The sequence below is a fragment of the Macaca mulatta genome, chromosome 19, assembly GCF_049350105.2.
Source record: "Macaca mulatta isolate MMU2019108-1 chromosome 19, T2T-MMU8v2.0, whole genome shotgun sequence".
Taxonomy (NCBI): Eukaryota; Metazoa; Chordata; class Mammalia; order Primates; family Cercopithecidae; genus Macaca; species Macaca mulatta.
The window spans coordinates 49,306,718-49,324,410 of NC_133424.1; the positions used below are offsets into that span (position 1 = coordinate 49,306,718).

Consider the following 17,693-nt stretch of genomic DNA (forward strand, 5'->3'; position numbering starts at 1 on the left):
AAACAAATGAAAAATAACTTTAGGGACGGGCGCGGTGGCTCACGCGTGTAATCCCAGCACTTTGGGAGGCCAAGATGGGTGGATCACGAGGTCAGGAGATCGAGACGATCCTGGCTAACACGGTGAAACTCCCTCTCTACTAAAAATACAAAAATTAGCCGGGCGCGGTGGCGGGCACCTGTAGTCCCAGCTACACAGGAAGCTGAGGCAGGAGAATGGTGTGAACCTGGGAGGCGGAGCTTGCAGTGAGTGGAGATTGCGCCACTCCAGCCTGGGCGACAGAGCAAGACTCTGTCTTCTGTCTCAAAAAAAATCAAAGAGAAAAGAAAACTTTATTTTTTTTTTTTATTTTTTTTTTTTTTTGAGACGGAGTCTCGCTCTGCCGCCCAGGCTGGAGTGCAGTGGCCGGATCTCAGCTCACTGCAAGCTCCGCCTCCCGGGTTCAGGCCATTCTCCTGCCTCAGCCTCCCGAGTAGCTGGGACTACAGGCGTCCGCCACCTCGCCCGGCTAGTTTTTTGTATTTTTTAGTAGAGACGGGGTTTCACCGTGTTAGCCAGGATGGTCTCGATCTCCTGACCTCGTGATCCACCCGTCTCGGCCTCCCAAAGTGCTGGGATTACAGGCTTGAGCCACCGCGCCCGGCCAAGAAAACTTTAAAAAAAGAAAACAGATTGATTTGAAGGAGTGAAGAAGTGGCTTCTCCGAGGAGAGGACATTTGAGCTAAGATCTAGAGGTTGCCAGCATGCACTAAGAAGCACGTCTAGGACAGGATCAACAAGTGCAAACGCCCTGGGCTGGGAACAAGTGTGGCATGTTCAAAGATCAGGAAGCAATTGAGTGTGACTGGAGCAGAGTGAGCAGGGGGAGACCGCCTGGGGAGACAGCAAGGACTCGGCTCATGTAGGACCTTGTAGGTCATTATAAAGAAAATGGATTTTGTTCTAAGTGCAATCAATCATCCTGGACTCTCCTCTTCTTCTTTTTCACACACACACCCCAAGCCCATCAGCAAATCCTGTTGTCTCTATTTTCAAAACATATCCAGATTCCACCCACTCTCTGCCCTTCATGGCCTGCACCCCAGTCCTGTCCATCATCGTCTGCTGCCTGGATTATGGTAGCATTTTCATCACTGGGCTCCTGCCCCCCAAGTTTGCTCTCCCCACACAGCCAGAGCGGGTTATCTGAAGCATATCTCTGGGCTGAGCACAGTGGCTCACGCCTGTAATCCCAACAGTTTGGGAGGCCAAGGTGGGTGGATCACTTGAGGTCAGGAGTTTGAGACCAGTCTGGACAACATGGAGAAACCCCATCACTACTAAAAATACAAAAATTAGCCAGTGGTGGTGGCACATGCCTGTAACCCCAGTTACTCGGAAGGCTGAGGCAGGAGAATCTCTTGGACCCAGGAGACAGAGGTTGCAGTGAGCCAAGATCGCACCGCTGCACTCCAGCCTGGGCAAAAGAGTGAGATTCCATCTCAACTAATAATAATAATAATAATTAATTAAGCATATATCTGCATCCAACCACTTTCTGGCTCAAACCTCCAACAGCTTCTTTCATAATTTGAATAAAATGCAAAGCCCTCACTATGCCCTCCTCCATCCCTCCTCAACCTTCATCACATTTCTGGCCTCTTTCCCCTCCTTCCTTCCCTTGGCTAACTTCACTCCAGCCCCATCAGCCTCCTCCCTGTTCCCGGAACATTCCAATCCCACTCCAGCCACAGGACCTTTGCACCTCTGCCTAGCGTGCTCCTCCCACAGACACTTCCCTCGCTCCATCCCGCACTTCATTCAGGTCTCTGGTTAAATGCCACCTCCTCAGAGACAACCCTAGTTAAAATAGCAGCTCCTGGCCTCAGGCACAAGCCACAACACCCAGCCAAAATTATGAATAAATAAATGTATTGGCCGGGTGCAGTGGCTCACGTTTGTAATCCTAGCACTTTGGGAGGCCAAGGCGGGTGGATCACCTGAAATCAAGAGTTCGGGACCAGCTGGCCAACACGTTGAACCCCATCTCTACTAAAAATACAAAAATAAGCCAGGCATGGTGGCTCGTGCCTGTAATCCCAGCCACTCGAGAGGCTGAGGCAAGAGAATCACTTGAACCCAGGGAGCGGAGGTTGCAGCAAACCGAGATCGCACCACTTCACTCCAGCCTGGGCAAAAGAGCAAAAAACTCCGTCTCAAAATAAAATAATAAAATAAAATAAATGTATCAATTAGTCATGCTCCATGCCTCTCCCCAATGTCCAAAAGCATGCACCCAGCATGAAGAGAGTCAGGTGGGATCCAGGCTGTGCCCTACCTCATATAGACACTTAGAAAACCTGAAGTGAGGGGCAGATTTGGGGCCTTTATTAAGGAAAACTGCCCACCAGAGGGTCTGGACCTAAGGCTTCAAGGCAGAGAGAAGGGATAGATTAAAAGGCACACTTGGCTGGGCGTGGTGCCTCACGCTATAATCCCAACACTTTGGGAGGCCAAGGAGAGTGGATCACCTGAAGTCAGGGGTTCGAGACCAGCCTGGCCAATATGGTATAACCCCGACTCTACTAAAAATACAAAAATTAGCCAGGCATGGTGGTGGGCACCTGTAGTCCCAGCTATTCGGGAGGCTGAGGCAGGAGAATCACTTGAACTAGGGAAGTGGAGGCTGCAGTGAGCTGAGATGGCACCACTGCACTCTAGTCTGGGCAACAGAGCGAGACTCCATCTCAAAATAAATAAATAAATGGCACATCCACTCATTTCTAGAGAACGATGGTCTCCATCCCTGTGTGGACGTGCTGGGGACACAGCAGTGGTTGAGATGGTCCAGACTTTGCCTTAAGCTTGGAGTCCAGAAGAGTAACAGACTCATCACCAGACAGTGATGCCCAGAGGGGTCCAGGTGGGATGGGGAGCACAGGCAGAGGCGTCGGGGCTGGGACAAGAGGGACACAGGCAGAGGGGTCCAGGCAGGGTCTGGGGGGCACAGGCAAAGGGATCCGGCCAGGGATTGGGGGCACAGGCGGAGGGCTCGGGGCTGGGGCGGGGGAGGCACAGGGCACTGTGGGAGCCCAGAGGCGGCTGTCTCCTGGCCTAGAGTGACAGTCAGGGAAGCCTTCCTGGAGGAGAGAACACCCGGCCTGCATGTGAATCCTTTTGAGTCCTGACCCCCTGATCTACACGAACACAGGGTAGGGTTCCTGCTCTGACCCCTCGGGGCCTTAATGCCTGATGTTCCCATCACTTAAGTTTTGGGGAACAAACCCTAAAAGTCTCGACCTGTGGTCGCTTCTCCTAATCCTGGAACCCAAGGGTTTGCCCACCAGAGGGCGCTGTGGCCCCAGTCTTTGTCCAGCAGAGGCTGCTTCGGAAGCCTCAGATCCGGGAGACATCCTGCAGGTCTTGGGGCTGCCGGTGGAGACACTGGGCCCCCAAACCTGAGCCTCAGACCCTGCTCAGGACCTGGTCACCAGGGTCTCTTCCCTCTCCTTCTCTCTCTCACACACAAATACACACATACACGCCTCTAATCCAAGGTTCCGGTGGACCTGGAATCACAGAAAACTCTCTGCCCCATGCCCGCTGGGTCCAGCTTTTGCCTCTGAAGGAGATACGACTGCTAACAGCCACTTCTCCCCTCTCCTCCCCGCTACAGTTCAGAGGAAGCCTCCCCTAAGCGGCCCTTGGGATGTTCAGGTGTGCTCGTCAGAAGTTTCCTGCCCAGGTCTGGCGCAGTGGCTCATGCCTGTAATTCCAGCACTTTGGGAAGCGGAGGCAGGCTGACCACCTGAGGTCAGGAGTTTGAGACCAACCTGGCCAAAATGGTGAAACCCTGTCTGTACTAAAAGTACAAAAAATAACTGGCTGAGCGTGGTGGCAGGTGCCTGTAATCCCCAGCTACTCAGGAGGTTGAGATGAGAGAATCGCTTGAACCCAGGAGGCGGACACTGCAGTGAGCTGAGATCATGCCACTGCACTCCAGCCTGGGCAACAAGAGCGAGACCCTGTATCAAAAACAAAAAAAGTTTCCTGCCCAGATGGGGATGCTGAGGTGCAGAAGAGGTGGGGCTGGTGGGGCCACGCAGCATCAGGGCAACAACACTCATGACCATAATAGCAAATAAGGAACCGTTGGTTTAGCTCCTCCTGAGTCAGGATCTGTACTGAGCTTTAACAAGCTACACACATCACTGGATCATATAGACCACACTTGGGAAGCAGGAGCCCAAACCTCAGCAATGAGCTGAGGCAGGAAGCCCTCATCCTTCATGGCAGGGAGAACTGGGGTTTGAACCCAGGTGTCTCATGCTGGGATGCTGGATGTAATCCCAGCATCCAGCACTTTGGAAAGCCAAGGTGGGAGTTTTGTTTTGTTTTTGTTTTGCTATTTTGAGACAGAGTCTCACTCCGTCGCCCAGGCTGGAGTTCAGGGGCACCATCTCAGCTCACTGCAACCTCCGCCTCCTGAGTTCAAGCGATTCTCCTGCCTCAGCCTCCTAAGTAGCTGGGACTACAGGCATGCACCACCACATCTGACTAATTTTTGTATTTTTAGTAGAGATGAGGTCTCACCATGTTGGCCAGGCTGATCTCGAACTCCTGACCTCAAGCGATCCACCCACCTCGGCCTCCCAAAGTGCTGGGATTACAGGCGTGAGCTACCGCGCCTGGCCAGGAGGATCATTTGAGCCCAGGAGTTTGAGACTAAACAAGGCAACATAGTGAGACCCCATCTCTACAAAAGATTAAAAATAAATTAGCCGGCCGGGCGCGGTGGCTCAAGCCTGTAATCCCAGCACTTTGGGAGGCCGAGATGGGCGGATCACGAGGTCAGGAGATCGAAACCATCCTGGCTAACATGGTGAAACCCCGTCTCTACTAAAAATAAAATACAAAAAACTAGCCGGGCGAGGTGGCGGGCACCTGTAGTCCCAGCTACTCGGGAGGCTGAGGCAGGAGAATGGCGTAAACCCGGGAGGCGGAGCTTGCAGTGAGCTGAGATCCGGCCACTGCACTCCAGCCTGGGCGACAGAGCGAGACTCCGTCTCAAAAAATAAATAAATAAAAAATAAAAAATAAATTAGCCAAGTGTGGTGGGGGGCACTTATACTCCCAGCTATTCAGGAGGCTGAGGCAGGAGGGTGACTTGAGCCCAACTTGGGTTTCTGAAGGAGACATGATTGCTAAGGTCGAGGCAGTAGTGAGCTGTGATTGTGACACTGCACTCCAGCCTGGAGTGCAGAGGGAGACTTGACACAGACAGGAGAGCGAGACTCTGGCTCAAAAAAAAAAAAAAAAAGAGAGAAAGAAATATCAGGGCGGGCATGGTGGCTCAGGCTGGGCATAGTGGCTCATGCCTATAATCCCAACTCTTTGGGAGGCCGAGGCAGGCGGACCACGAGGTCAAGAGATTGAGGCCATCCTGGCCAGCATGGTGAAACCCTGTCTTTACTAAAAATACAAAAATTAGCTGGGCATGGTGGCGCGCACCTATAGTCCCAGCTACTCAGGAGGCTGAGGCAGGAGAATCCTTGAACACAGGAGGGAGAGGCTGCAGTGAGCCAACATTGAGCCAATGTACTCCAGCCTGACGACAAAGTGAGACTCCGTCTCAAAAAAAAAAAAAAAAAAAAACGGAAAGGAAAAAGAAAGAAGAAAGAAAGGAAAGGAAAAGGAAAAGGAAAGGGAAAGGGAAAAGAAAAGAATCTCCGTGACTATTGGTGGGGGCACAGACTGTGGAGGCAAAGGGGAGAGCAGAGACCAGGGAAGTGGTGCCAAGATGGGTCAGAAGGGAAGGGGAGCAACAGGGTGGGTATGAGAAGGGGATGGGAAGTAAGAGAATGTGGCTATTATATGACCACCAACGTGGTGGCCTAAAACAACAGAAATGGGCGGGCAAGGGTCACGCCTGGAATCCCAGCACTTTGGGAGGCCAAGGAGGGCAAGATCACTTGAGGTCAGGAGTTCAAGACCAGCCTGGCCAACATGGTGAAACCCCGTCTCAACTAAAAATACAAAAATTAGCTGGGTGTGGTGATGCATGTCTGCAGTGTCAGCTACTCAGGAGGCTGAGGCAAGAGGATCACCTGAGCCTGAAAGTTGGAGGCAGTAGTGAGCTATGATCACACCACTACACTCCAGCCTGGACAACAGAGTCTCTCTCTCTAAAAAAAAAAAAAAAAAAAGAAAGAAAAGAAAAGAAAAAGAAAGAAGAAAATAAAATAGATTCAGCAGAACACAGATTCTAAAAAGAAAAAAGCAAATAAAAAATAATTTTAAAAGAGAAAACAGATTGATTTGAAGGAGTGAAGAAGTGTGGTGGCAGGCGCCTGTAATCCCAGCTACTCGGGAGGCTGAGGCAGGAGAACTGCTTGAACCCAGGAGGTGGAGATTGCAGTGAGTCGTGATGGCGCCATTGCACTCCAACCTAGGTGAGAAATGAGAGAGCGATACGTTTCTCAAAAAACAAACAAACAAAAACACAGAAATGTATTCTCTGACACTTTAGAGGCCAGAAGTCCAAAGTCAGTGTCACTGGGCTGACAGCAAGGTGTGGCCCGGGCTGTGTTCCTTCGGGAGGCTCTAGGGGAAAATCTGTTCCTCTCCAATTCCAGCTTATGGGGGTTGCTGGCAGTCCTAGGCTTGGCCACATCACTCCAGTCTTCAAGGCCAGCATCTCCACATCTCTGCTCCACCTTCACAGCACCTTCTGCTGTCTGTGTCAAGTCTCCCTCTGCCACCCTCTTAAAGGGCACATATAATCGCTTTTGGAACTCACCTAGATAATTCAGGAGAATCTACCTCCCCTCAGGTCCCCCTTCTTTTATTTGAGACACAGTCTCACTCTGTCCCCAGGCTGGAGTGCAGTGGCGCCATCTTGGCTCACTGCAACCTCCGCCTCCCAGGTTCTAGCTATTCTTCTGCCTCAGCCTCCTGAGTGGCTGGGATTACAGGCGCCTGCCACCATGCCCAGCTAATTTTTGTATTTTTAGTAGAAACGGGGTTTCACTGTGTTGGCCAGGATGGTCTCAATCTCTTGACCTTGTGATCCGCCCACCTCGGCTTCCCAAAGCGCTGGGATTACAGACGTGAACCACCGCACCCGGCTTTTTTTGTTGTTGTTGTTTTATAGAGAGAGTGTCTCACTTTGTTGCCCGGGCTGGTCTCAAACTCCTGGCCTCAAGTGATCCTCCCACCTCAGCCTCCCAACACCCTGTGATTACAGGCATGAGCTGCCACACCCAGCCAGATCCCATGTTAAGATGCTTAACTCAATCTCATCTGCAAAGACTCTTTCCTTCTACGGAACTATGATCTCTTTGGGGAGGCATGATTCAGCCTCCCCCAGCAGAGTGGACAGAATCTGAGGGTGGATAATTTACAAATCTGACTTGGAGTGTCAAGAATGAGGATGATGCCAGGGTCTGGAACCTGAGCAACTGGAGGCCCCTGAGATGGGGCCGCATGAGAAAGGGGCAGGTTAGGGAGAGGCCAGGAAATCCAGAGGTGTTGGGTCTGATATACGCATCAGACATCCAAGTGTTGTTGGGTGAATCTGAAGGTCAGAGAAGAGGTCAGGCTGGAGAGAATGGTGGAAGACTGTTGATGTTACGTAAAGTCATCTTCTCCACGCAGGCATTCTCCCCAGGGGAGCTCACTCAGCCTTCTCACTGTAGGTAACATCAACAGTCTTCCAAACGTCAGAGACCCCGGCTGACCAGCATTGACAGGTGAGAGAGTGAAGAGGAACCAGCTGAGAACGAGGATGGAGACAGAGGAGGCAGGGAGGGGAGAGGAGGCCAGAGACAGTGGCCCTGTAAAGAAAACATTCAGACGGGCATGGTGGCTCACAGCTGCAAGCCCAGCACTGGGCAGCTGAGGGGGAAGGATCTCTTGAGCCGAGGAGTTTTCAAGACCAGCCTGAGCAACATACTGAGACCCTCGTCTCTACAAAAAATAAGAAAATTAGCAGGGCACAGTGGTGCATGCCTGTAGCCCCAGCTACTGGGGAGGCTGAGGGGGGAGGATCACCTGAGCCTCCGTGCTTCCCTTGCTCATAGTGAGGGTTCCAAGTGTGTCTCTCTCCTTTCCCCGTCCTTGCTCACAAGCTTCTTATTTTGTGGAAGCCACTAGAAGAGAACACCCTAATTCCCTCCTCTCCTGCCGACTGGCCCACCTCCTGGCTTCTGTGCTGGTAGGTAGTTTCGGGTGCTGTTGGGATGAATCAGCTGTCTCTAACTGACCCCTCCTTGGGGACTTTCCCCATTTTCTTTTTTTTTTTTTTTCTTCTGTATGTGCCGCTACATAGGGACCCTTTTGTAGGATTATTTTTAAATTTTTTTAAAAATTTCAATCGTTTTGGGGCACAGGTGGTTTTTGGTTGCATGGATAAGTTCTTTAGTGGTGATTTCTGAGATGTTAGTGCACTTGTCACTGCAGCATGTACACTGTATCCAGTATGTAGTCTCTATCCCTCACCACCTCCCAGTCTTCCCTGCCCCAAGTCCCCAGAGTCCATTATATCATTCTTATGCCACTGTGTCCCCACACCTTAGGTCCCACTTACAAGTGAGAACATACAGTTTTTGGTTTTCCATTCCTCAGTTACTTTACTTAGAATAATGGCCTCCAAGACTGGGCACGGTGGCTCACGCCTGTAATCCCAGCACTTTGGGAGGCCTAGGCGGGTGGATCACCTGAGGTCAGGAGTTCGAGACCAGCCTGGCGAATATGATGAAACCCCTTCTCTACTAAAAATACAAAAAAATTAGCCGGGGCCGGGCGCGGTGGCCCAAGCCTGTAATCCCAGCACTTTGGGAGGCCGAGGCGGGCGGATCACGAGGTCAGGAGATCAAGACCATCCTGGCTGACACGGTGAAATCCCGTCTCTACTAAAAAATACAAAAAACTAGCCGGGCGAGGTGACGGGCGCCTGTAGTCCCAGCTACTGGGGAGGCTGAGGCAGGAGAATGGCGTGAACCCGGGAGGCGGAGCTTGCAGTGAGCTGAGATCCGGCCACTGCACTCCAGCCTGGGCGGCAGAGCGAGACTCCGTCTCAAAAAAAAAAATTAGCCGGGTGTGGTGGCGCATGCCTGTAATCCCAACTACTCAAGAGACTGAGGCAGGAGAATCGCTTGAACCCAGGAGGTGGAGTTTGCAGTGAGCCGAGATCCTGCCATTGCACTCTAGCCTGGGCCACAGAGCGAGACCTTCGTCTCAAACAAACAAAAAAAAAGAATAATGGTCTCCAGCTCCATCCAAGTTGCTACAAAATACATGATTTCATTCCTTTTAATGACTGTACATGTACCACATTTCCTTTATGCACTCATTGGCTGATGGGCAGAACTTCTTTTTGAGACACAGTCTCACTCTGTTGTCCAGAATGGAGTGTAGTGGAACCATCACATCTCACTGCACCCTCAAACTCCTGGGCTCAGGTGATCCTCCCGCCTCAGCCTCCTGAGTAACTAGGACTACAGGCACATGCCATCACACCTAATTTTTTTTTTTTCTCAGACAAAGTCTCGCTGTTGCCCAGGCTGGAGTACAGCAGCACAATCTCGGCTCACTGTAACCTCCACCTCCCAGGTTCAAGCAATTCTCCTGCCTCAGCCTCCTGAGTAGCTGGGATTACAGGCATGCACCACCACACCCCGCTAATTTTTGTATTTTTAGTAGAGATGGGGTTTCACCATGTTGATTAAGCTGGTCTCGAACTCCTGACCTCAGGTGATCCACCCATCTCAGCCTCCCAAAGTTCATCTGGAATTTTGATGAAGATTGCTGTGGGTGGGTGGGGTGGTTTATGCCTGTAATCCCAGCATTTTGAGAGACTGAGGCAGGCAGATCATGAGTTCAGGAGTTCGAGACCAGCCTGGCCAAAATGTCGAAACCCCATCTCTACTAAAAATACAAAAATTAGCCGGGCGTGGTGGCACACGCCTGTAATCCCAGCTACTCAGGAGGCTGAGGCAGCAGAATCGCTTGAACCTGGGAGGCGGAGGTTGCAGTCATTGGAGATGGCGCCACTGCATTCCAGCCTCAGTGACAGAGTGATGCTTGGTCTCAAAACAAAGAAACAAACAAAAACCACTTCAAGCTGGGCATGGTAGCAGGTGCCTGTAGTCCCAGGTACTCAGGAGGCCGAAGCAGGTAGGATCGCTTGAACTCAGGATTTCGAGGCTGCAGTGAGCTATCGTGGTGTCGTTGTGCTCCAGCCTGGGCGACAGAGCAAGACCCCTTATCAAAAGAAAAAAAAAAAAAAAGATGAGAAAACAAAACAGCCAGGAGACAGGTGTGGTGGCTCACGCCTGGAATCCCAGCACTGTGGGAGGCCGAGGTGAGTGGATTACCAGAGGTCAGGAGTTCGAGACCAGCCTGACTAATATGGTGAAGCCCCGTCTCTACTAAAAATACAAAAATTAGCCGGGCCTGATGGCGCACGTGTAATCCCAGCTACTCAGGAGGCTGAGGCAGGAGAATTGCTTGAACCTGGGAGGAGGAGGTTGCAGTGAGCCAAGATCATGCCATTGCACTCCAGCATGGGAGACAAGAGCAAAAACTCCATCTCAAAAAACAAACAAAGAAACAAAACAAAACAAAACAAAACAAGTAAAAAGGAGAAACTAAAATAAAAACAAAACAAAAAAATAAATAAAATAAAATAAACCAATTCACATAGCCACCAGGGGGCGCTGAGGCCTCACGTACGCACGTAGAGGGCTGCGGCGCTTGGAGACAACGTGGCCACCTGGGAGTAAGGTTCTTGGGCAAGCGCCCACTGTGTGCCCCGCACCGTTCTACACAGGAACACGGCCCTGTTCAAGGTAGGCGAGGAGCTAATATTCTGAAGATGGTGGTGGGGGGCGGTGAACAGGCAATAGAATAGACAGACCAGAATGTAATTTTTTTTTTTTTTTTTTGAGATAGGGTGTCCTTCTGTTTCCCAGGCTGGAGTGCAGTGGAGCAATCATGGCTCACTGCAGCCTCAAACTCCTGGACTCAAGCGATACTCCCACCTCAGCCTCCAAAGAACACAGGCGCGCAACACTACATCCAGTAATTTTATTTTTTGTAGAGACAGGGTCTCACCAGGGCTGGTCTGGAACTTCTGGCCTCAAGTGATCCTCCTACCTCAGCCACTCAGAGTGCTAGGATTACAGGCGTGAGCCACCACACCTGGCCAATAAATGCTATAAAAAATAAATAAATCGGCCGGGCACGGTGGCTCACGCCTGTAATCCCAGCACTTTGGGAGGCCAAGGCGGATGGATCACGAGGTCAGTAGTTCAAGACCAGCCTGGCCAAGATGGTGAAACCTTGTCTCTACTACAAATACAAAAAAAAATTAGCTAGGCGTGGTGGCAGGTGCCCGTAATCCCAGCTACTTGGGAGGCTGAAGCAGAGAATTGCTTGAACCCAGGAGGTGGAGGTTGCGGTGAGTCGGGATCACGCCAGTGCACTCCAGCTTGGCAACAGAGTGAGACTCCATCTCCAAAAAAATTAAATAAATAAACAAATCAAGTGACAGGATAGTGGCTGAGGGTGCTCCTTAGATTAGGTGCTCCACAACACCTCCCTGAGATGACATCTACGTGATGGTGAGGATGAGAGAAACCTGGGGAGAACTGCAGGCAGAGGCAATGTGGCCGTGGGTCATGGAGGGGGCGGCAGGTGGGTCTGAGGACAGGAGAGAAACTGGTGTGGGTGAGGGTCAGACAGCAGAGGGCTGAAGGCAGAAAGGTGACAGGGCACAGTGTGGCCAGGGGGACTGCCAAGGAAAAGCTGTGAAAAGTGGTGATACAAAACGTCTTCAGGATGTTTTTTTAATTATTTATGTATGTATTTATTTATTTTTTGAGACGGAGTCTCATTCTGTCTCCCAGGCTGGAGTGCAGTGGCGCGGTCTTGGCCCACTGTAAGCTCCACCTCCTGGGTTCACGCCATTCTCCTGCGTCAGCCTCCCCAGTAGCTGGGAGTACAGGCACCCATCACCACGCCTGGCTAATTTTTTTTGTATTTTTAGTAGAGATGGGGTTTCACCGTGTTGGCCAGGATGGTCTCAATCACCTGACCTCATGATCTGCCCGCCTCGGACTTCCAAAGTGTTGGGATTACAGGCATGAGCCACTGCGCCTGGCCTTTCCCGCCGCCCCCCACCCTGAGATGGAGTCTCGCTCTGTCGCCCATGCTGGAGTGCAGTGGTATGATCTCAGTTCACTGCAACCTCCGCCTCCCAGATTCAAGCGATTCTCCTGCCTCAGCCTCCAGAGTTGTTGAGACTACAGGCATGCACCACCACGCCCGGCTAATTTTTCTTTCTTTTTTCTTTTTCTTTTTTTTTTTTTTTTTTTTGTATTTTTAGTAGACAGGGTTCCACCACGTTGGGCAGGCTGGTCTCAAACTCCTGACCTCAGGTGATCCTTCTGCCTCGGCCTCCCAAATTGCTGGGATGACAGGCACGATCCACCACGCCGGGCCCAGGGTGAGTTGTTAAATGGCTGGCAAGGCATCTCACGCCTGTCATCCCTGCACTTTGAGAGACTGAGGTGGGAGGATCACTTGAGCTCAGGAGTTTGAGAACAGCTTAACCAACATAGTGAGACCTCACCTCTACAAAATATTTACAAATTATCTGGGCAAAGTGGTGCACACCTGTGGTCCCAGCTATGTGGGAGGCTAAGGCAGGCGGCTTACTTGAGCCCAGGAATTAGAGGCTGCAGTGAGTTATGATCGCACCATTGCATTCCAGTTGGGGTGAGAGAGCAAGACTCTGTCTCTAAAAAAAATAAAATTTAATTTAAAAAGCAAAGAGTTGGCCGGGCGCGGTGGCTCAAGCCTGTAATCCCAGCACTTTGGGAGGCCGAGACGGGCGGATCACGAGGTCAGGAGATCGAGACCATCCTGGCGAACACGGTGAAACCCCGTCTCTACTAAAAAAATACAAAAAACTAGCCGGGCGAGGTGGCGGGCGCCTGTAGTCCCAGCTACACAGGAGGCTGAGGCAGGAGAATGGCGGGAACCCGGGAGGCGGAGCTTGCAGTGAGCTGAGATCCGGCCACTGCGCTCCAGCCCTGGCGACAGAGCGAGACTCCGTCTCAAAAAAAAAAAAAAAAAAAGCAAAGAGTAATGTTCAGAATGTCTGCCTTGTTGGTACAAAACGGGTGACTAGAACATAGCTTCACACTTGTTTGTATTTGCAGAAAAAATATTGCAGTAATACTGAGAAATTGATTTTATTTTTAAAATGGTGACCTTTGGAGGAAAGAGGAAGAGGGAACAGGGTGGATGGAACTTAGGGTGAGAGTGAGAAAAGGCATTGTCTGGCTGCTGAGTGGGAAATGGACCACAGACGGTGGGAAGCAAGGAGCCAGCTGGGTGGGGAGGTGAGTGTGGCTACAACGGGGTGGGGCATGGTGGGTCAAGTACACTGTGTCTTTTGGGGCTCTTTTTTTTTTTTTTTTTTTGAGGCGGAATTCCGTTCTTGTTGCCCAGGCTGGATTGCCCAGGCTGGAGTGCAATGGTGCAATCTTGGCTCACTGCAACCTCTGCCTCCTGGGTTCAAGCTATTCTACTGCCTTAGTCTCCTGAGTAGCTGGAATTACAGGCATGTGCCACCACGCCCAGCTGTTTTTTGTTTGTTTGTTTTGTATTTTTAGTAGAGATGGGATTTCGCCATATTGGCCAGGCTGGTTTCGAACTCGTGACCTCAGGTGATCCACCCACCTCAGCCTCCCAAAGTGCAGGGATCACAGGTGTGAGCCAGTGCTCCTGGCCCCTTTGGGGCTTTTCTGTATCTGAAGGCCTGTGGTTCAGTGTTCCCAAGGGACTTCCTGCTGGCCAGAAATGGTGGCTATAGAAGCTAATGATCAGTCCCCTCCTCACAATGACAGGGTTGATGACAGTGCTTACCATGTGCCTGGTCCTAGCCTATGCTCTGCATTTAAACCTCACAACAGGCCGGGCACGGTGTCTCCCACCTGTAATCCCAGCACTTTGGGAGGCCAAGGCAAGTGGACTGCTTGAGCCCAGGAGTTCGAGACTAGCCTGGGCAACATGGTGAAATCCCGTTTCCACAAAACATACCAAAATTAGCTGGGCTTGGTGGTGCATGCCTGTAATCCCAGCTGCTTGGGAAGCTGAGGTGGAAGGATCATTTGAGCCCTGAGGCGGAGGGAGCAGTGAGCCAAGATCACACCACTGCACCCCAGCGTGGGCAGCAGAGTGAAACCCTGTCTCAAACAACAAAATAAAACAGAACCTCGTAATAATCCCTGGAGGTAGGTACTATTAAAATCACCTTCATTTTACAGATGTGGACACAGACACAGAGAGGTTAAGTGACTTTCTCAAGATCACAGAGCTAGGAAGTGGCAGTTGCTCTTAACCACTAACCACTGTGGTGTGCCGTTTCCCAATTCTTTTCCTTTTTTTTTTTTTTTTTTTGAGACAGAGTTTTGCTCTTTCGCCCAGGATGGAGTGCAACGGCGCAATCTCAGTTCACCACAACCTCTGCCTCCCGGGTTCAAGCGATTCTCCTGCCTCAGCCTCCCGAGTAGCTGGGATTACAGTCATGCACCACCACAAAATTAGCCCGGCTAATTTTGTATTTTTAGTAGAGACTGGGTTTCTCCATGTTGGTCAGGCTGGTCTCGAACTCCTGACTGCAGATGATCCGCCCGCCTCAGCCTCACAAAGTGCTGGGATTACAGGCATGAGCCACCGCGCCCGGCCCTTTTTATTTTATTTATTTATTTATTTATTGAGACACTGCTCCATTACCCAGGCTGAATGCAGTGGTGTGATCGACCTCCTGAGTTCAATCCTCTGACCTTGGCAGGGATTGCAGACTTGAGTCACCCCGCCTGGCCTCCCAGTCCTTCACTGTAACATTGTTCTGTTAATTGCATTGCCCTTTAGGTTGGTTATCTCCAAGGATTGTGAGCAATCATTAACACCTTAGTATGAATTAGCCAATATTTTCCCATCATGGAACAACAGCAATTGTTGCTGTGGTTTAAAGGGACTCTGTAGAGCAGGAGTTAAATAGTTGGGCTCTGGAATCATAATGCCTGGGACTGAAGCCCAGCGCCACCATTTCCCAGCCATGTGACTTTGAACAAGTGACATCCCTAATCTGGGCCTCTGTTTCCTCATCTGCAAAGTACTCATTTTCCAGATGAGGATACTGAGGCCTAACACACAGCACACACAAGACTTTAGAACCTGGGTTTTGAGCACATACCGCCTCCACCAGGACGAGGAACCCAAACCAGGTTCTGTGAGAGGGAAGTAGAAGGGGTTCTGCAGGCCCAAGTGGGGTGTTCTGGGACAGGGTCCCAGGAGCTGGGATGTCAGCAGGAAGGACTTGCTCATCCTCTATACAGTGTGGAGGAAAGGGGTTACTGGAAGCCTTGGGTGCATCTGCACAGAGACGGCAAGATCACCTGAACGGCTGGACAGGCCAGGGTGCTCCTGGATGCTCCTCCTCAGGGGGCTCTTCTCTTCCTCCCAGACTGGAGTTCAGACCCCCAGGATAAATGACTAATCCTGGCGGAGCCACTTGATGGCACAGGTGGGGACAGGGCCCTGGGGCCCCAACTTCAGTCAGTGGAGGCGAGGTGGGAGATGTGCTTTGTCCTTGGTGAGATAGCCCAGCTCTGACCCTGCCCTAGTCCTAAGCACAGCCTGGCCGAGATCACACCATTGCCTGGGCAACGAGAGCAAAACTTCATCTCAGGGAAAAAAAAAGATAATGTTGAAATAAAGGACTGGGCATGGTGGGTGAATTGCTTGAGCCCAGAAGTCCAAGATCAGTCTGGACAACATAAGGAGACATCGTCTCTACAAAAAAGTAAAAAAATAGCCAGGCGTGATGCTCACACCTGTAATCCCAGCACTTTGGGATGCCAAGTTGGGAGGACTTATTGAGCCCAGGAGGTCAAGGCTGTAGTGAGCTATGATTGTGTCACTGCACTCCAGCCTGGGTGACAAGAGTGAGGCTCTGTCTCTAAAATAAAATTAGGTCAGGCACAGTGGCTCACCTCTGTAATCGTAGCACTTTGGGAGGCCGAGACAGGCTGATAATTTGAGCCCAAGAGTTCAAGACCAGCCTAGGCAACATAGCAAGATCCTGTTTCAGAAAAAAAAAAAAAATGCCGGGCATGGTGGTGCATGCCTGTAGTCCCAGCTACTTGGGAGGCTGAGCTGACAGGATCACCTGAGCCTAGGGAGGTCAAGGCTGCAGTAAGCCTTGACTCCAGCCTGAATAAGACCCTATCTCAAAAAACAAAATATATTTTTTTAAATAATAAAATTTTAAAACATAAAATAAAAATTTTTTAGAAAGCCACTACCCGGCCGGGCGCGGTGGCTCAAGCCTGTAATCCCAGCACTTTGGGAGGCCGAGACGGGCGGATCACAAGGTCAGGAGATCGAGACCATCCTGGCTAACACGGCGAAACCCCGTCTCTACTAAAAACACAAAAAATTAGCCGGGCGAGGTGGCGGCGCCTGTGGTCCCAGCTACTCGGGAGGCTGAGGCAGGAGAATGGCGGGAACCCGGGAGGCAGAGCTTGCAGTGAGCTGAGATCTGGCCACTGCACTCCAGCCTGGGCGACAGAGCGAGACTCCGTCTCAAAAAAAAAAAAAAAAAAAAAAAAAAAAAAAGAAAGCCACTACCCACTTCTGCGCCGGGCATGGTGGCTCACACCTGTTATCCTAGCACTTTGGGAGGCCGAGGCGGGCGAATCACGAGGTCAGGAGATCGAGACCATCCTGGCCAACATGGTGAAACCCTGTCTCTACTAAAAATACAAAAAAAAAAGTTAGCTGGGTGTGGTGGCGCGTGCCTGTAATCCCAGCTACTTGAGAGGCTGAGCAGGAGAATCACTTGAAGCCGGGAGGCGGAGGTTGCAGTGAGCCAAGACTGCACCACTGCACTTCAGCCTGGCAACAGAGAGAGACTCTGTCTAAAAAAAAAAAAAAAGAAAGAAAGAAAGCCACTACCCTCTAATGGCCCAGCTGCTCCCTTGGGACCCTCCAGGCCTCTCCATGCCCCAGCATGAAAGGATTAACCCCAGTTCAATAGGGGGTTTCCCTGACCCAGCTCTGGGGGCCATTGTCCTTCCTGACTGGTGGATGGCCCTGGCAATATTTGATATTTTCCCTGGCTCTGCCCCAATATCAATCCCTCCACCCATAAGTTCAGAATCCTCAGAGAGGGGTATCCATTTCACAGAACTCCTATGCATCCTTCAAAGCCTACCTTAATGTCACTTCCTTCAGGAGGCCCTCCCAGATTTCTTCACCACCCCCAGAGTGAATACCTCCCTCCCCGCTGCCAGGCTCCCAGGTATCTTGAGCCATTCAGCACACCTTGCTCTGATCCTCATACTCAGGCCCTTCTCCCCCCATAGTGTGTGAGCACCTTGATGCCAGAGACCATCTTCCTCTCATCTTTGCAGCCTCAGTACCAAGGGCCATTTAAGCACAGCGCAGATTTCATGGAGTGGCTGAATGATTTGTTTGTTGTGTGATCACCTGTACTGAGTCAATATCGGTCACCTTCCGTCATGAGCATGCCCCTTGACCCAGATTCCTGCAGGAGCACGCATATAGGGGCCCTGCTGGCTGGGACTGGGGATAGGGGTGGGGTGGGGAGTTCAAGGGAAGGCGAGGTCTAGGATAT

At 51.1% G+C, this 17,693-nt stretch overlaps 1 protein-coding gene and 1 long non-coding RNA gene across 2 annotated transcripts in view; one reads left to right on the forward strand and one right to left on the reverse strand.

The window, feature by feature from the left end:
- The window catches only part of C19H19orf33 (chromosome 19 C19orf33 homolog), a 231,429-nt gene that overhangs the window by 151,347 nt on the left and 62,389 nt on the right, over positions 1 to 17,693 (forward strand). The window lies entirely within an intron of this gene.
- Positions 13,226 to 17,003, reverse strand: LOC144337444 (uncharacterized). Its single transcript, XR_013410607.1, has 2 exons — positions 16,357 to 17,003; positions 13,226 to 15,732 (listed from the first exon to the last, which is right to left on the reverse strand). It is a non-coding gene; the product is annotated as an uncharacterized LOC144337444 (long non-coding RNA).